This window comes from Equus asinus, chromosome 2 (genome assembly GCF_041296235.1).
Source record: "Equus asinus isolate D_3611 breed Donkey chromosome 2, EquAss-T2T_v2, whole genome shotgun sequence".
NCBI classification, from domain to species: domain Eukaryota; kingdom Metazoa; phylum Chordata; class Mammalia; order Perissodactyla; family Equidae; genus Equus; species Equus asinus.
In genome coordinates this window covers 98,709,850-98,729,286 of record NC_091791.1, presented here as the reverse complement: position 1 = coordinate 98,729,286, position 19,437 = coordinate 98,709,850, and the positions used below count along the sequence as shown (strand labels likewise).

The 19,437-nt window shown below is 37.5% G+C and overlaps 1 protein-coding gene and 1 long non-coding RNA gene across 25 annotated transcripts in view; one reads left to right on the top strand and one right to left on the bottom strand.

Annotated features, from left to right (window-relative positions):
* Positions 1-19,437, bottom strand: part of CPEB1 (cytoplasmic polyadenylation element binding protein 1) — a 93,929-nt gene that overhangs the window by 31,329 nt on the left and 43,163 nt on the right. The window lies entirely within an intron of this gene.
* LOC123281518 (uncharacterized) overlaps positions 1-19,437 on the top strand; it is a 53,757-nt gene that overhangs the window by 5,635 nt on the left and 28,685 nt on the right. Inside the window, exon 2 of the long non-coding RNA XR_006521077.2 lies at positions 4,331-4,557. This is a non-coding gene — a long non-coding RNA (uncharacterized lncRNA). The remainder of the gene's footprint in view (positions 1-4,330; positions 4,558-19,437) is intronic.

Genomic DNA, 19,437 nt, shown 5'->3' with positions numbered 1-19,437 from the left:
ATCATTACAGATTTAGGTATCACAGGGAACATTAGGCTTACTTTGTACTTCCCAGCATAGAAATATGATCAATGGGGGCCGGCCCCATGGCCAAGTGGTTAAGTTTGCATATTGCACTTTGGTGGCCCAGGGTTTCACCAGTTTGGATCCTGGGTGTGGGCATGGCACCGCTCATCAAGCCATGCTGAGGTGGCATCCCACATGCTACAGCTAGAAGAAACCACAACTAAAAATACACAACTATGTACCGGGGGGCTTTGGGGAGAAAAAGGAAAAATAAAATCTTTAAAAAAAAAAAAAACAAAAAAAAACAAAAAAGAAATACGATCAATGGCTTGACTGCTTTTAATATTCAAATTAATTCTGTAAATTATTTCAAAGTGATTTCTATATATTTCTTAATATAAATATTAATATTTAGATTTTAAAACGTCATATGCCATGGTCACATACTGGAAGATTCAATATTGTTAGAATGTTAAAACCCACCAAACTGATCTACACAGTCAATCCAACCCCAGTAACGTACTGCTTTCAAGCAATTCAGTGGGGAAAGACTTTTTAACAAATGGTGCTGAAACAACCAAATGTCCAAATGGGAAAAAAATAATGAACCTTGACCCCTTACCTCACACCATATACAAACATTAATTTGATATGGGTCAGAGAGACCTAAAAGTAAAAGTCACAACTATAAAGTTTCTCTAAGTAAACACAGACTATCTTTGTGACTTGGGGTGGGGGAGTGGATAGAAGCAAAAGTTCCTTATAGAAGACACAAAGCAATGCTCATTAGAGAAAATTTTGATAAATTAGATTTAATCAGAATTTAAAACTTACCAAGACACCATTAAGAAAATAATCGGGCAAGCTACAAGATTGGAAAAAGTATCTGCAACTGTATCTGACAAATGGCTAGTATCTAGAGTATATAAGAAATCTTAACCACCCAAAAGTAAAAGAAAAAAATTTTTAAAAGAGCACGAAACTTTGAAAAAGGAATTCACAAAGATATATAACTGGCCAATAAGCACTTGAAAAAGTGCTCAACATCATTAGTCATTAAACAAATGCAGATTAAACCACGAGTTACCACTACACACCCACCAGATGGCTAAAATTAAAGACTGGTCCACATTTTGCCAACATTTGGTGTTTGCCATACATTATTGTATGATGGTACAATGACTTTTGAAAAAGGTCAGCCAATTTCTTATACAATTAAACATATACTATCCTATGACCCAGAAATTCTACTCCTAGGTATTTGACTAAAAGGAATGAAAGTGTATGTCTACAAAAAGACCTGTACATGAATGGTGAGAGTAGCTTTATTCATAACCACCAAAACCTGGGAACAGTCCAAGTGACCATCAAAGGGAGAATAAAATGTGGTATGTGCATATACTGGAATACTACTCAGCAATAAAAGGGAATAAACTATTGATACACGCAAAAAAGACATATGAATCTCAAAATAATTATATGGAATGAAAGAAGCCTCACGGAAGACTAACACATCTATATACATCATATATAAATGTGATTCTATTTATTCGAAGTTCTAGAACAGGAAAAGCTAATCTATGGTGAAAAGAAGTCAGGTGGTTGCCTCCAGGGGTAGCAGTGGGAGTTGACTGGGAAGGGCTATGGGGAACCTTCTGTAGTGATGGTAACAATGCTACATTTTGATGGGAGTTAGGGGTGTGCATTTGTCAGAATGCATCTAACCCTACACACAGGATTTGTGCATTTCACTGTGTATAAATTTCAACTCAAAAAACTGCAAACAAATATTGAACATTAATAATATGCATGTTTAACTATTTAGGGGTGAATTATATCCATGTCTGATAGTTACTTTGAAATGCATCATAAAAATAAGACGGATTGATAAATGGTTATGGGGATAAATAAATGGATATGTGATAAAGCAAATATGACAAAATGCTGATTGTGGAATCTAGGTGCCGGGTATTATGGGTATTCACCTTACAATCCATTCAGCTTTTCTGTATGCTTGAAAATGTTCATAATAAAATGTTGGGGAAAAATGAAGTCAGACTTTTGCAGACAAAAAGCAAGTCTGAGTGAACTAATTCGTTGGACAATAAGAAGTGACTTCATTAAATTTTATGGTTGACATTTTCCATAAGCAGAGCAAGCTAAAATCTGTAGAACCAAGGTTTTGACAAAACAAAAAGCAAATGATAAGACTATTGTATTGGCAAAGCCATATTTTTAAATATACAATATTTTAATTTTCTCCATCCTTTAAGTAAACTGAATTAAACAGGTCTCCAGAAGTGAAAGAATAACAGATATTTCAGGGTCACCTGAAATGCTATAAAGCATTCCTTTCAAAAAACTGAGAAATTCAGTGACTAGTGACTTAAGTAATAAATCTTCTCACAAATTATATGGTTTCCAGTTCCTTCTTCTGAACAAATACGAGTGAATGGAACTGTCAGCAAGTAAATGACTAAAAATAATGATAGATGACTGATTTTTTGCATAGAACTCAGAGTTCGAACAATTGAGTGACACGGCTCTAACAACTTCATTTCCCATCTAGTTATTTATGTGAACAAGTTTACTCAGAGCACAGATCTATAAAAACAAAAAGTACGAATATATTTGGTGTTCAAAATCCTGAGTCATTCCAGCAGTGAGTCATCCAAAATTACATGAGTTTTTAAAATGCCTCATTTATCTTATTAAGAAGCATTTCCAATAAACATTAAACAAAGAACAAAATTTTATCAAAATTTGTAACATTTAGATTGTCTTAATTGTCATAGCAATCAATGGCCACAGCAATCCAGAACACTTACAGCCATTTAGTCACAGGAAATAATTTAAAATTTCAATTTAGGTACTGGTTTTTGTTGTAGAGAAGTATAATGATGTGATCAACAAAAGACTTAGGTGTAAAATATTCCATTAGGATAAAATTCCGTGGGAGAAGTAGACAAGAAATACGAGTGAAGGAGAAAATGAATAATGAAAAGTTTCCCACTGTTAAAGAACTGGTTTACATAATTTTAAAATAGACGATAGGATCAAATTTCTCTACTATTTTGATTCCACTGAATACATTTTCACTTATGATGAAAATTTAGGTATCAAGTTAAATGTGCAAGGAGTACACTGTATTTTTAAAAATGTTTTTTATTGTGTTAAAATATACATAAAATTTACCATTTTAATCATTTTTAAATATACACACACTTCAGGGCACTGAGTACATTTACAGTTTTGTGCACCTATCACCACTATCCATTGCCAGAACTTTCTCATTTCAAATTGGAACTCTGCAGCCATGAAACACTAACTCCTCACTGGCCTCTCCCCCAGTCTCTGATAACCACTTTCTGTCTCTTTGAGTTCAACTCTGCCAGGGACCTCACAGAACTGGAATCACACAATATTGTCCTTTGTGTCTGGTTTACTTCACTTAGCATAATGTCTTCAAGGTTCATCCATGTTGCAGCGTGATCAAAATTTCCTTCCATTTTAAGGCTGAATAATATTCCATTGTACATATACACCACATTTTGTTTATCCACTGATCTGTCCATGGACATTTGGGTTATTTCCACCTTTTGGCTATTGTGAATAGTATTGCTGTGAACATCTGTGTACAACTATGTGTTCACGTCCTCGTGTTCAATTCTTTTCCGTATATACCCTAGGAGGGGAATTGCTGGATACTATGGTAATTCTGTGTTTAATTTCTTTAGGAATCATCATATTGTTTTCAACAGCGGCTGCACATTTGACATTCTGCAAATATACAAGTGTTTCAATTTCTCCACATCCTTGCCAACACTATTTTCTGTTTCCTGACAACAACCATCCTCCTAATGGGTTTGAACTGATCTCTCATTGTAGGGTACATCGTCTTTAAAAAATTAACAGGAGGAGCCAGCCCCATGGCCTAGAGGTTAAGTATGGTGCATTCCGCTTTGGCAGCCTGGGTTCGATTCCCAGGTGCAGACCTATACCATTCATCAGCAGCCATGCTGTGATGGCAAGCCACGTACAAAACAGAGGAAGACTGGCACCGATGTTAGCTCCAGGTGAATCTTCCTCAAGCAATAGGAATTGGCAACAGATTAGCTCAAGGTGAAGCCTCCTCAGCAAAAAATAATAGTAGTAATAATAATAATACGATGTATACAAACAAATGTTTCAAGATTGCTACTGCCTAGTTCATGAATTCCCAAGATCACGTTTCTAAAAATCTCCCCCACACCAGGTTTCTGTTGAACTATTTTCTGCCTATGTCATCCAAGTGGTCCTAAAGGCAAATGCCATCTTCTTGCAGGCTTCTGCCTCCCTGATCACAGTGATGGTCCACAGTGGGCATCCGACCCAATGAGAGGCAGAACAACCCATCCTTATGACTACACAGACCAATCTAGGCATGGACACAACTCAAGCCAAGTTAACCGGGGAGTCCTTCTTTGAGGTTTTCCTAATTGGATACAGTGAATGAAAAACAACTTCCTGATTTCATGATGTCAGAGGACATGACAACAGCCCCTTCCTCAGGTAAGAGGTAACTGTGCAAAAAAAGAAAATGAAAGCACACTGGGAGAGAGGCAGCAAAGAGGCAGGATCTAGACAAAATTGGAGGCCCTGGATTCAGCATCCTTACTTAGTTTTTCAGCAATTTCTTCCCATTCTGTGAGGTACATACCAAGAGCCTTCCAACACATCCCACGTTTTGGTAAAGTTAGTTCTAATTAGGTGTTTGATCATTTGCAAAATAAGAGTGTTCTGTGTAATTCAGGCCCTTCAGCAAGCACTGACCAAACAAGTAATTACTACAGGCAGGAGGAGAATCTCTGGTACAAAAGCCCTTAATACCCTGGCACCAGATGAGAGAGTCAGCCACCTTGTAAGATCTTCTTTACTCTTTTTTTACTGAGGCAGAATGTCCTGAAGACTCCAGTCCAGAGTCTTGGAATGCAACCTGCTGTCCAGGTAGTGCCCCCAAATTGTATGTAAAAACAGTATAACCTAAACACAAGGAAATGTCACTTGACCTGATGCTACACGGCCCAAATGTTGGGTTGGCAGAAGTTCCTGAACATGACACCAAATTGGAGATCCCTTACAAAGGTGCCAAATCACAGTAGACCTAGAGAATATAAATGCTAGCTATTTAAAAAGGACTGGGTGCTTTCACACACTACAGCAAGAGTAAATTGGTACGTTTCTGGAGGGTAAAATCTGATATGTGAACTAAAAGCCTTAAAAGACACTTATTTGATGAATGAATTTTACTTTTAGAGATTTATCCTATGTCCAAATAGTCACAGATGTAGGCAAAAATTTTACTTCAGGTACTTCTACTAGTGTTTAAAATAGATACCTATTTAAGCAAACTACCTCCAATAGTTTGTTAAAATAGACACCTGTTTAAGCAAACTACCTCCAGTAACTTTCTGCACCATGAAGCTTTTGGCCACCTAATGAAGCCTATGGCACCTTCTAAGAACAATGCTGTTAATATGTCAAATAGTGATCATAATTTTGAACTAATGGTGAACGTAAACAACATTTCAAGATATGTGCAATAACTATACAGAAATCAGATATGAAATGTCTGGCCATCCTATTGATGATGATGATTATTGCCAAAGTATTAGGTCTTGCTAATATTATTGTGATTTGTTGCCTACATTTACCATAGAAACAAATGCTACATTTTAGTTAAATATTGGCAAAAATAAAGATCTAAGTTTTTACCTGCCCAAGTTACTAGACTCCCTGAATTCTATCCACGGACCCGGGTTAAAAATCCCATAATGCATCTATCTACACAATAAACTGCTATGTAACCTTGAAAAAGACACAAAATTAATGACACAGAAAGATAAAAGGAAGAGAAAGAGGCAAATTGCTCCATAGTGTGTTCCCAAAGCTTTCACTTTAATAAATATATATGTTATAAAATTACTGGAGAGAGAGACTAAAATGTTAACAGTAGTTATCTCTGGGTAGTAGAATTACATATGACTTTTTTCCTTTTAATTTGTCTGTTTTCTCCAGAACTTTTTACAATGAACATGCTACTGTAACAAAAAAAATGCAAGTTATTAAACAGGGAAAGATAACTCAGATTTAATATCCCCTAAATAAACTTGAAAAAATCTGAAAAAATTTTTACCAAGAAAAGTTCATATTAAAAGGCTTTGAACTTGACAATATGAGTTCAATGGCAATATAAAAATCAGGATTATAAATCGATTTGAACAGAATAAACCACAGAACATTAAAAATAGAAGGGACTTTGGAGTCGACTTAGTCCAAGCCCCTCACTTCACAGCAGAAATGCCCTCTCTCTAGTATCCAGAGGCCTTAACCTCTGCACAGTTCCCTCTCCCCCCATAAGTGTACTCATTTCTTCTTTCATCAAAAAGGTGTAAAACATCCACATTTAGAAAGCGGAATGCACACAATGAAGAGCGAGTAAGCCCACCTGTGATAAGACAAACTGAGCCTTAGCTTTCAGCAGCAAAGCCCTGACATTCCAGCAGATGGGGATGGTACCACGCAGACTGAGGCTTTTAGACATTAAACATCACACTCTTTACTTTATTAAGTGATAAAAACAGCAGAGTCTGTGTGGAAAAGCCTATGGCAGTCTCACAAGAGGCATTTCTCTTCATGGACTGGAGTTGCCAGGTTGGCTGCCCTCCCACGTTCCACTGCAGCTCTCCTACACTCGTACTCTCCTCCTCAGGCCCAAGTGTTGTTCTGTCCCCGTCTCTACAGGTGACCTCACCTGGAGTTAGGCTGAGAAAGCAAAAGAGCATCAGGTCGGCAGAGGTGGACACAGTGAGGGACAGGCACAGAGATGCTGGCAGGTTGCAGCTTGTGCTTGCTCTCGTCCACTCCACATCTACCCCTTCTGCCAGATAACAGGATTTGAAGACAAGAGCAAGCCTAGGTCCACTGCCAGATGCAGAGCCAACAGCATTCTACATGTTCTCCACCAGCTCCCCTCCAGGCCTGACTAGAGCAGCGACATGTGGTGGGCTTTCTCGAGTGCCCTGTAAGCCCAACCGTCCACCTAGGCCAACACTTCAGGAGAGCTGGTTACTGACACTTTCCTAATCTTTTAACCCTCCTCCCTTCCTAAATTGTGTAATGTGTAAGTCCTATAACAAATCCTTAGTCCATAGTAATCACCGTGGTTCTGCTTCTCAGTCAAATCCTGAGTGAGACAGAGTCTCATAAGGGGACACTGTATTGCACAATGGAAGTCATCCCACTTCATCCCCACAGTAAATATGATAGCTGAGAATTTCTCTCAGAGAGCCGAGGACATGAGCAAGCCTGGACTGGCCGCCAGGCTGAAGAGCCCTAACGTGAATAAAAGAGGACTCATGCCACTCACTGGCCCGCCAGTCTATCGCATATTCCTCCAGAACTGTCACGCCCAATTCAGAACATACCAGCCACACAAGGCCACTGGGCACCTAAAAAGGAGTTGTTACAACTGGGGAAATGCATTTTAAATTTTAATTAAAATTTAAATTAAAAAACTGGTAACTTGACTCTATTATTGGAAAACACTTAAGTATGGTTCAGAACAACCTGAGTATGCGAATCTACGTTTTCAACTTTAAATTTTATGAAACAAATACATATCAACTATTTCTGATGAAAATTTATAATTACGTTGAGATGGGCAGTGAGTATATAATATACTGCATATCACTGAAATAAACTACATATAATTTCACAATACATATATCAAATCATTATATTATACACCTAAAACTAATACAATGTTACATGTCAATTACATCTCAATAAAAATTTAAAAAAATATATATATACACACACTGCATTTTGAAGACTTAGTAGGAAAAAAGCTAATAAAATACCTCATTAATAATTAATATAGGGGCCGGCCCCCTGGCTGAGTGGTTAAGTTCTTGTGCTCCACTTCGGCAGCCCAGGGTTTCACCGGTTCAGATCCTGGGTGCAGACGTGGCACCATTCATTAGGCCATCCCACATGGCACAACTAGAAGGACCCAGAACTAAAATATACAACTATGTATTTGGGGAGAAAAAGCAGGAAAAAAAGAAGACTGGCAACAGTTGTTAGCTCAGGTGCCAATCTTTAAAAAAATAATAATAATTTATATAAATCAGATGTTGAAATAATATTTTGTAATAAAATATATTATTAAAAACACCAACCAGCTAACCACATGGAGAAGGCATTACATCCACTTTACAAGTATTGACACCAAGGCTTAAAGGAGGTAAAGCAACGTGACCAAGGTGACACAGCTAGCATTCACTGCAGACTTAAACTTTAAAAAAAAAAAAAAGGTAAAATCTCAAGGTAGTACACAAATATAAAGTAAAAAGTAAAAACTCACTTTCACATTCCTGCAACACTTCTCATCCTCAAGCCTAGGCTCTCGTGAATTAACAGTTTAAGATATACCCCTTTTATACCATTTTCTATGCATTTGCGAACACCTTTACCAACACTGGTACTTGGTTTAAAAAAAAAATTATTTACTTAATAAATGAGATTCTTATGTGTCTGGCACTACCTAGGCAACAGGAATATGCTAAGTGAGGAAAAACAGCTACGGCTCTTGCTTTTATGGATTTACAAGTCTAGTGGCAGAGACAATCTAAATAATCATACAAGTGACAAACCACAACGTGGGTGAAGTGCTAGGAAGGAAAGAGGCATGATGTATAAAAGTATATAAAGGGCTTCCTGGCCTAATGGGGGAATGCTGGTTAAGATTTTCTTGAGTAAGTATGCTTTTCAAATATCTTGTTAATTTACAAAACCTTTGATTATTAGATAGTTGGAGGATTTTTTTCCAAATACAAGAAATAACAAGAGCCAGTAGCTATCAATTTTCGGTTCATATCCTTTGCCCTCTTTTCTCTGAGGATGAGTTCTTAACCCATGGTCTTTCCTTGACATTAATAAGCTGGTATTAACCTCTACAAGGTTAAAAAAAAAAATGGAATACTCTAAAAATAATTTGACTACATTTTTCTAAGCACTTGATAAGATTTAAACCACTTTAAACTATGGCACTGTTCATAGAGGCGTCTAGTTTTAAGTATTATTTTCCTTTTTTAAAAAAGGCACATTAAACAAATTGGATCTCCCCCTCTATGGGTTTTGGTCAGAACAAGAAGTTACTTGAGTTACCTTTTGTTTAGGACGGACACACTGCTGGTAAAACCCAAAACTCAACTGACATGCATAAGAATGAACAGCACCACTTACAAGTTACTTTGTACTTTTATGTTCACTGGGAAAGAATCTAAGGACAGAGGTTCCAGCTGGTTTCACAGCTCTTCTAAATCTGGATTCACATCTGCACACACACCTTTACACACAGATACAGAGCTACACAGGCGTGAACTGAAGATGCTTACTATTTCTAGCCATCACTAACATTTCAAAAAGTTAAAGCTGCCAGTAAGGAATGTTCGCCAGCCTAAGCCCATTTTAAAGCATTTTTCCCCAGGGGATTTTAGTCATTAGGAACTAGCTAACAGTGAATTAAAAAGCTACATATCTTCGTTCAACTTTTCAACAAAAGGAGGAATCACAATTGTCTTTAAGGTAGTTAGATTTTCCAAGTGCCCAGAGGAGTTTCCATCTCAATAGAAAAAAAGGTCTGCAGTTTTCAACAAGGGAAAAGGGAAAAGACTAACAGTGTAAAAAACCAAAAAACCCCAAGTTGTTCCAATTTAAAAAGAAATGGGAGAAAGGGGGCAGGGCGGGTGGGGGGGCCGTGAGGCAGGCCCATGGCATAGTGGCTAAGTTTGTGCACTCCACTTGAGTGCCCCCAGGTTCACGGGCTCAGACCTACACACCACTCATCAAGCCATGCAGTGGCAGGCGTCCCCCATATAAACTAGGGGAAGAAGGGCACAGACGTTAGCTCAGGGTGAATCTTCCTCACCAAAAAATAAAGAAAGAAAGAAAACAAATGGGAATTAGAGTAATAATTCTGCTTACCAAGCCAGAAAAACTAAAAGTATAATATTCAATGATAAGGAATCATTTTGATAATGTTCTTCTCTACATAACATGAGAGAGATAAGCTCTCCCAAACTGCTGGAGGGACCATAAAAGGACAGCGTTTCCAAAAATCATCAGAACTTAAAAATATTAAAACTGTTCAATCTATTAATCCTATTGCTAAGAACCTCTCGTAAGTAAATACTCGTAAATGAGGAGAAATATCTACCCATAAAGATGTTTGTCACAAAGCTATTAATGGTGAAAAACTAGAAATAACTATTTCTCTCATAATGGAGTGAGAACTTTGCCATTAAAATTCCTATCTCAGCATATGATAAAGAATGCTTAAGTGGTTGGAGAGAGAATAACTACAGAAAGTATGATTATAACTGGACAAAGAGATCCAGGAATATGTAGAAAGAGACTTAGTCATCCAAAGAACTCAAGGAGACTGTAGGTAGTAGGATGTATAAATTTGTACTAAATTTTTCAAACTGTCTACAGCAAACGTAAATTACAAAAAAGTACTCAGAGAATGGTTTTAAGAATTTAAAATCTGGGTATGGTTCTCTGACAAAGGAACTCACACAATTTATTTGAAAACACAGTATATTTAAATACGAATGAACGGTCTTCTTTTAAGAAAGTAGTAAAATTTCTGGGATGCTATTTCGTCACTATTAAGAGTCTCTATGTTTCTATCCAGCACACATGTTGGCAGTAGGCTAGTACTTCTAGGATTCTATTATGAGAATGAGGTATGGTCAAGACTTTCTCACAGGGAAGTTCACTGCCACATTAAAAGTTACTGAAAGCAGTATGCACAACTCCAAATAAGAAAGGAAATATCAAGTGAGAATTCTCTTCCTCCTCAAATTCCCCAGCCCAGAGGTGCCTTGTGAAGATTCTTTCACGCATCCAAGTATGTAAACGCACAGCTTGCTAAAAGACGTACACAAACAGTCAAATACACTATTTCACATCTTTTCCCAAATAATGTATTTTGGAGATTTTTCGATATGTGTACAGAGAAATCGACTTCATTCTTTTGTGGCAGCATGGCAGTCCATTCTGTGAATATATCTAACCAGTCCTCTGTTGACAGACATTGAGGGTGTTCCTAGTGGTTGCTATTTCCTCTTCTTCAAATAATAAGGCAATAAATATCCCACTACTTTTATTTTGACTTTCTCAGGCAAACATACTTGATAAGTGAAGATACCTCATGATCCAGTATATTTAAAATTGATAGATGTTGGCACCAGCCCCATGGCCGAGTGGTTAAGTTGAGGCGCTCTGCTTCGTGGCCCAGGGTTTCACTGGTTCGGATCCTGGGTGCAGACATGGCACTGCTCATCAGGCCTCGCTGAGGCAGCATTCCACATGCCACAACTAGAAGGACCCACAACTAAAAATATATACAACTATGTACCAGGGGGCTTTGGGGAGAAAAAAGAAAAAAATAAAATCTTGAAAAAAAAAAAATTGATAGCTGTTGGCCAAAATTGCCCCAAGAGTCATACCAGTTTTAATTCCCAACTATATGAGGACTCTTTCTCCACACCCTTGCCAAACTTTACTTTTTATGAATGTGATAGGTAAAAAATAGAATCACATGTTTTAAATTTGTGATAAGATTCTGAGGCTGAATGACAGGGCTCAACCCTATGTCCCTAACTTACTTTCCTAAGGTTCAGCATTCTTTCATTTGTTAATCAGACCCTTTTCCCCCTAACATGGCCCACCTGAGAAAATGGATCCACCTAAGTTTGCTGGAGAGAATTTGTTTCTACTCTCCCTCATCCTCCACAATCAGCCAGTCCTGTTAAATCTACTTCTGAAATTTACACTAAGTCTATCCACTTACGGTCTCCATTATTAGCCTAGTAGTCTAAGCCAACACACACTTCTCACCTGGACTGTTGCAATGGCTGTCCTGTTACCTGTGCTCTACCACTTAACACCCCCCACCTCCTGAAAAGCCCTGCCACCCCTTAAATATACTAACTTCAGGCCCAGCCAGTCACCCGGAGGCCTTCCTGTTTGCTCTGCTTATAACAATCTTACCCAGGTATCAAACCAGGTTCTCTACATGGCTGACTCCTTAACATCCAGATCTTCAGCTTAAACATCACTTCCTTAGAGAGAAGCCTTCACTCAACCATATGTGGGGAAACAATTTACGTAACCACTAATCCCCTAGCCTGGTCATTCCCCATCATGTCCTGTTGTTTAGTTTCTTTCATATTGCTTAGCATAATTTGAAATTACATTATTTGTTCCTAACTCCCCACCATACTTCCATGGTTTCACACACACAGTCCATAGCTCTTCTATAGGAGCACATCTGTTCACATCTGTATTCACAGCACCTAGAAGAGTTTATCATATGTTGACTAAAAGAACTCTTCATATGTGTTTTGACCATTTTTACGGGATTGTTAGTGTCATTAATTTGTAAGAATACCCTTTAAGAAAGGTAACCCTCTTATGTATTGTAAATATTTTTTCTCCTTGGTCACATATTCACCCATTAAAAGCATGCAATTCAATGTTTTTTTAGTATTTCCACAGAGTTGTGCAATCATTATCACAATCAATTTTAGATCATTCCATCAGCCGAAAAAGAAACCTGTACCCTACAGCAGACACTCCCATTTCCCTCCAATCTCTCCTAGCACTAGGAAACCCTTTAAATCTACTTCTTGTATCTATAGATTTGACTCTTCTGGGCATTTCATATAAACAGAATGATGTAATATGTGGCCTTTTTTAAATTAGCTTTTTCTACTTTAGCATGTTGTTTTCAAGGTGCATCCGTGTTTTAGCATGAATCAGGTTTTCACTCCTTTTTATTGCCAGGTAATATTCCATTATACAGATGTACCACATTTTGTTTACCCATCCACCAGGTGACAGACATCTGAATTGTTTCCACATTTGGAATATTATGAATAATGCTGTTATAAACATTCATGTACAAGTTTTTGTGTGGATGCATTTTCATTTCTCTTAGGTATACACTAGAAGTGAATTTCTGGGTCATATGGTAACTCTGTTTTATCTTTTGAGCCAACTTCTTTTCCAAAGTGACTGTAATATTTTACATTAACAATGTATGAGGGTTCTAAGCTCTTCCACATCCTGATCAACAACTGTTAGTGCCTGTTTTTTTCCTGATAGCCCTCCTACTGGGTGTGAAGAGCCTCAGCTGTTCAAAGGCTGGACAATCTGTACAAAAAAGGATAACTGCAAAGGGTTGAGACGCATCAAACATATTAAATCCACGCATTCACAATGATGCTGAAAAACAATCCCTGCTTGGCTTTGGAGAATGCTGGAGAATCAGCTCAATATCATGAAAGAAAGTAGAAGAAAAATAGTCAAGCATTTATCTGCCTTTTCCAAGTGTTCTATTCTTCAGGTCAAGCAAACAGTTGAAGAAATTAAATTTGGTTTTGTAAAAGTCTATCAGCTAAGAAGGCATGAGAATTGGAAAGCTGCTGTTAGGCAACCCCTGACAAATTAACGCCTCTAGGTAGTAATCATCACTGGCTGCTAAGATCCCTTCACCGAAGTTCCCACTATCACAAGTATTCTTTCCATCCTGAAGGCAGGCTGGAGGCAACTTATACAGTGTCTGCAGACAAGCTTTCAGGCAATCTCAAATACAAAGGCCCTTTAAAAATACAAATTACCATCAATGTTACCAAATATTTTCAGAAAACCAAGAGATACACTGAGGCAGCAACCTTAACATAAAAACTATACCTGAGGAAATAAAGATAATAAAGACAAAAACAAGATTTTAAAATAAATATACCTACAAAGATGCTAGAAAATCCACTGGAGATCTTAAAAATTAAAATTTGAATATGTAAGTAAAGTCAATAAATGGTCTGACTGGTAGGACAGACTGAGCTAAAAAACTTAATAGTGAGGTGGAAAGACAAAATAGCCTCCCCAAATTATATTAAGCAGGAGGGCAAAAAACTGTTGAAAAATAAAAGAAAATTAGACAAACTACTCACTACCACTGGACACTCCCTAAGCTCTTACGTGTACTGTCTCACTTCTCTTAACAGCAACTGTTCACAGTAGGTGCTGTTACTAAAGGAGAATTAAAATAAAGGTTAAATCAAAACTTAAAACCATTCAAGTTTCATTTCCAGTAAAGGCTGACAAGATTATTCAGACTAACCTCCTACCTGAAAATAAATGCTAAATTAATAAAAAAGAGAGACATCACCTTAAAAGTATGTAAGATCTTAGAAGACAGTAGAGAACTACCAGTTGAATTCCAAAAGGCATGAACTCAGAAGAGGAAGTAAAACAGCAGAGCACCAAAGTCACTGCCCCTGTGAAGGTGTCTGCCCAGTGAGCAAAGCTGGGTTTTGGCTCTAAGGGCTGAAGAGGTGAAGGGAGAGAAGTCAAGACTCAAAGCACGCCAAGCAGGGAGGCTGACAAGACACCCTATCCACTAAGCTAAGACCCCCAGCATACCTCAGTGTAAAAATGAACCAGAACGAAACCAGGGCCCAAAACCTCTTGCCAAGATACCATAAATTAAAAACTCAAAAGTAGAGTTTAACATCAAATGAGACACAGGTCAGGAGAAGAGGTCAACTAGGACCAAATATCCAAAATGAAGTGGAGGACAAACAATAGAAAATATCAAAGAGAAGATGAGAGACAAAGGACAGAATGAGAAAGTACAATAAATGTTTAGAGTCACAGAAGAAAAGAAAAATGAAGCAGAGGAAATATATGAAGAGATAACAGTTGTAAATGAGCACTGAAAGATACCAATCCACACAAATAAGAAACTCAAGAACTCCTAAGCAAGAAAAGAAAAAAGATATCGCATGTAGACTAAGCAAAACAGCAGAAAAGACAGACAGGGAAAACTAAAACAAGGAGAACAAGAAACAGACAAATAAGAAATTTCAATACAAGAGCAACTCATTGTCAACAAAACCGTGAAAGCTGAACATAATCGATATACACAGAATGGAATGATAAATGCCAACCAAGATTCTATAACCAGCAAATATATCCTAAGAAATGAAGGTGAAATAAAGACATTTTCAGGGAAAATAAAGAAACTCATTGCCAGTAAACTCACCCTAAAGAGAAAACTAAAGATGTTCCGCATGCAGAACAGTGAACCCACATGGCAGCACAGAAATTCAGTAAAAAACAATGAAGAGAGTATACATGTGAGCAAAACTAAGTAAATCAATAATTATATAAAATAATTCCTTCTGGGATTTAAAAATATATATACAGTTAAAATTCAGAGTCACAACAGGACAAAGGCTGTGGGGACAGGACAGCAAGTGATGAAAGCACTAACTTGTCAGATACCAACAAGTCAAAGATACACGTTGTAATCCGTAGGGTAGCCACAAAAAAGGTAAAAAAAACAAAAAGTAAAAAAAGGTTTAATCAAAGCACAGAAGGGGAAAGTTTAAAGAAAGAATGCTTGTAAAAGAAGGCCACAGAGAACATGAAGGACAAAGATAAGACCCAGTAAAGAGTATATATTCAGGCATAAGCATATTAATAGTTCAACTAGGTGTTTAAAAAAAATACTCCCAAAAATCTGCAATTAAGTTACATACTGGCAGAATGCACTGAAAACCAAAATCTCAACTATATGCTGCTTACCAGAGTCATCTCTTAAAAATATAAGGTCACTGACAGGTTGAGAAGTGTGAGAGAAGACATGCCACACCAAAACTAGTGAGAGAAAGCTGGTGGAATTAAAGCACCAAACAAACAAACTTCAAGGCAAAAGCTGAGACATAAAGAAAGCATTTCATAAGTATAAAGGGATCAGTCCACAAGGAGGATATAATTCTAAAACTTAGTTCAAAAACCTATAAAGCAAAAGAAAAAAAACCCCACAAACCTAAAAGGAAAAGAAGATAGTCCAGAATACAACAAAAGCTAGAGCTTTTAACACATTTTTCTTGGTAACTGATAGAACAAGCAGACCAAAAATACAATCACGTGCCACATAATGACGTTTCAGTCAACAACGGGCCACGTACACAATGGTGGCGCCATAAAGTGAGTACCATCTAGCCTAGGTGTGTAGTAGGCTATCCGGGTTTGTGTAAGTGCACTCTATGATGTTCACACAATGATTAAATCTCCTATCAATGCATTTCTCAGAATGCAGCCCCATCATGAAGTGACGCATGACTGTAATAACAATACAGAAGATCTGAAACGTAAAATTAGCAAACTTGACCTGACATAAACAGAACACTGGATCCAACCAATACACTTTCTCTACAAGTGTACGCAGAACATTTACCAAAGTAGAGCATATACTGGACCACAACAAAACTCAACAAATTTCAAAGAGTGAAACCATATGGAAGGTGTTCTACAATCACAGTGAAATTAAGAAAAAACTCCATGACAAAAAGATAACAAAAAGTCCAAATATTTTGAAGTTAAACTACACACTTCTTCAGGTGTTAACAAGACATCCAGAGGCAACTAGAAAATATTCTCAGCTGAATAATTAAAAAAATATCACAAGTCATAGAATGCACTTAAACCTAAGTTTAGAAGGAAATTTACAGCCTTTCATGCACATATGGAAAGATTAAAAACCAATGATCAGGGTGATGTCAGCAAAACGGCACCGTAAGGACCTCTGAAAATTTTTTCCCCCATAAATGCAGTGAGAACACTGCAAAAATTGTCAGAATGAACTTTTTCAGAACTCTGGAAATTAAAGCCTTGAAGTAATTAAGGAACACTTACTTAAAACTCAAAGACAAAACACCTGAATCTTATTAAAAACAGCATGCTTTGCGGCCTTTTAACTTGCTTTATTTCCATTTCCTCCTCCCTAGCTCTGCAGTAACCCTGCAAACCAACAGGCCACAATCAGTGAAAATCAGCAGCCCAGCAGCTACTGGAAGAGGCAGAACAAGGCTGGAGCTCAAGTCCCACCCCCCAAGGCTGTCTTTACTTAAGGTTCTGGTGGTTCCCTGGAAGTTCTCATTTTTCAAGGCTGTCTTTGACTCGCCTTGGAGCTCATGCAGTATGCAAGACCTTTATCCAGGGGAAGTTTGTTAAACGATCAAGGCCAACTGTTAAACACCTGGCCCCTTGAGCAGTAAATCAGTTTAGCCAAACAAGAGACTACCAAAAAAGCTGAAAAGGAAAAGCTGGGGAGTGAGACAGCCACAAAGGGCTTGAAAAGTCTCAACATATTCCTGGGAATCCAGCAGGCCACATGCACACTCAGAAGAGACCTGAGAAGGCCTAAGCTCTCATGCTGTTACCCTGAGGCTCCACACGAGGAGGGAAGCGACAGGCACTGCAGAGCTGTAAGCTGCTGGCTCGACTGTGGAAGGCATGCTGGGCCCACTGACAAAGACTGAGAGACTTACTGGTCCCAGGCACGTAAGGAAATCTCTGTCCAATCATTAGCTGACCACTAAGATAATCAAGTGGAGACTTCAGTTGACAGAAATTAAAAAAAAAAATTCAAACTTTACAGAATTAGTCGAGAGAAGTCACTAAACAACAACAAACAGAAAGAACAAGAAACCCTAGGGAAGAAGGATAATCTGATTTGCAGACTCATATTAAATTATTTAAAGTGTCCATTTTGGGGGGGGGGCGGGGAGCCCAGTGGTGTAGCAGTAAAGTTTGCATGCTCCACTTTGGCAGCCCAGAGTTTGCAGGTTCAGCTCCTGGGTGCAGACCTACACACTGTTCATCAGGCCATGCTGTGGTGGCATCTCACATACAAAATAGAGGAAGATGGGCACATATGTTAGCTCAGGGCCAATCTTCCTCACCAAAAAATAAACTGTCCACCTTTCAGCAAAATATTTATAAAACACACAAAGAAACAAGAAAATATGGCCCATTCACAGGAGGGAAAAAAGCAATCAAAAGAAATTACCTGACAAAGACTAGACATTCCAAGTACTAGACAAAGACTTCAACCAGCTATTTTAAATACGTTTGAAGAGCTAAATGAAACCATGTCTAAGAGACTAAAGAAAAGTTTGAGAACAATTGTCTCAAAGAGAATAATCAATAGAGACATAAAAATTATAAAAAAATAACCAATTAGAAAATCTGGAGCTGAAAAGTACAATAACTAAAATGAAAAATTCACTACAAGGTCTCAGGATTTAAAAAGGCAGAAGAAAGAATGAGTGAATCCAGAGATTGGATAATCTCAATGGACTTGTCTGAGGAAGAGAAAGAAAAAAGAAAGAAGAAAAATTAAGAGAGTCTCAAATACCTCTGGGATACAATCAAGGGTACCAATATACACATGTTAGAAGTCTCAGAAGGACAGGACAGAGCAAAAAGGGAAGGAAGAATATATGAAGGAAAAAATGACAAAAAACTTCCCAAATTTTATGAAAAACATCAATCCACATACCCAAGAAACTCAATGAAGTCTAAGTAGGATAAACTCAAAGAGAGACACACTTAAACACATCATAATCAAATTGTTGAAAGCCAGACACGATGAGAATCTTAAAATGTGCAACAGAAAAGCAACTCATCACATATCATGAACAAGGGAGCTCAATGAGATTAACAGCTGATTTCTCATCAGAAACCACGGAGGTCAGAAGGTAGTAAGATGACACAGCTACAGTGTTTGGGGCAGCGGGGGCGGGGGGGGGGGGTGGATGGAACCTCAAGAATTCTATGGCCAGTAAAACAATCCTTCAAAACTGAAGAAATTAAGACACTGCCAAATAAACAAAAACAGAGAGTCTGTCACTAGCAGACCTGCCCCACATAAATACTAACAGTAGTCTTTCAAAGCTAAAATGAAAAGACACTACAGTTAGTGTAATGCACAAATAACAAAGACACCAGAAAAGGTAACTACACAGGGAAAAATACAAAAGACAGTAAAAATGTACCTTTATTTATAATGCTTTCTATCTTATTAAAAGATATCTGAATAAAACAATAATTATAAACCTGTGTTGATGGCCAACAATGTATAAAGATGTAATTTGCATGATATTAACAGCACAAACGAGGGAAGGAATGCAGGAATACTAGAGCAATGTTTTTGTATGCTATTGAAATTAAATTGGTGTTAATCTGAACTAAATTGTTGTAAATTAAGATGCTAGTTATAATCTCTAGAGCAGCCATTAAAAAAATAACTTTAAAAAATATGGTAAAAGAAACGACAAGGAAATTACAATGTTGCACTAGAAAATACCTACTTAACACAAAAGGCACTTAATGAGAAACAGAAATAAAAAATGACATAAGACATATGAAAAACAAATAGCAAAATGGCAGATGTATATTCTATCTTACCAGTAACTACATTAAACACAAATAGACTAAACTCGCCCATTAAAAAGGCAGAGATTG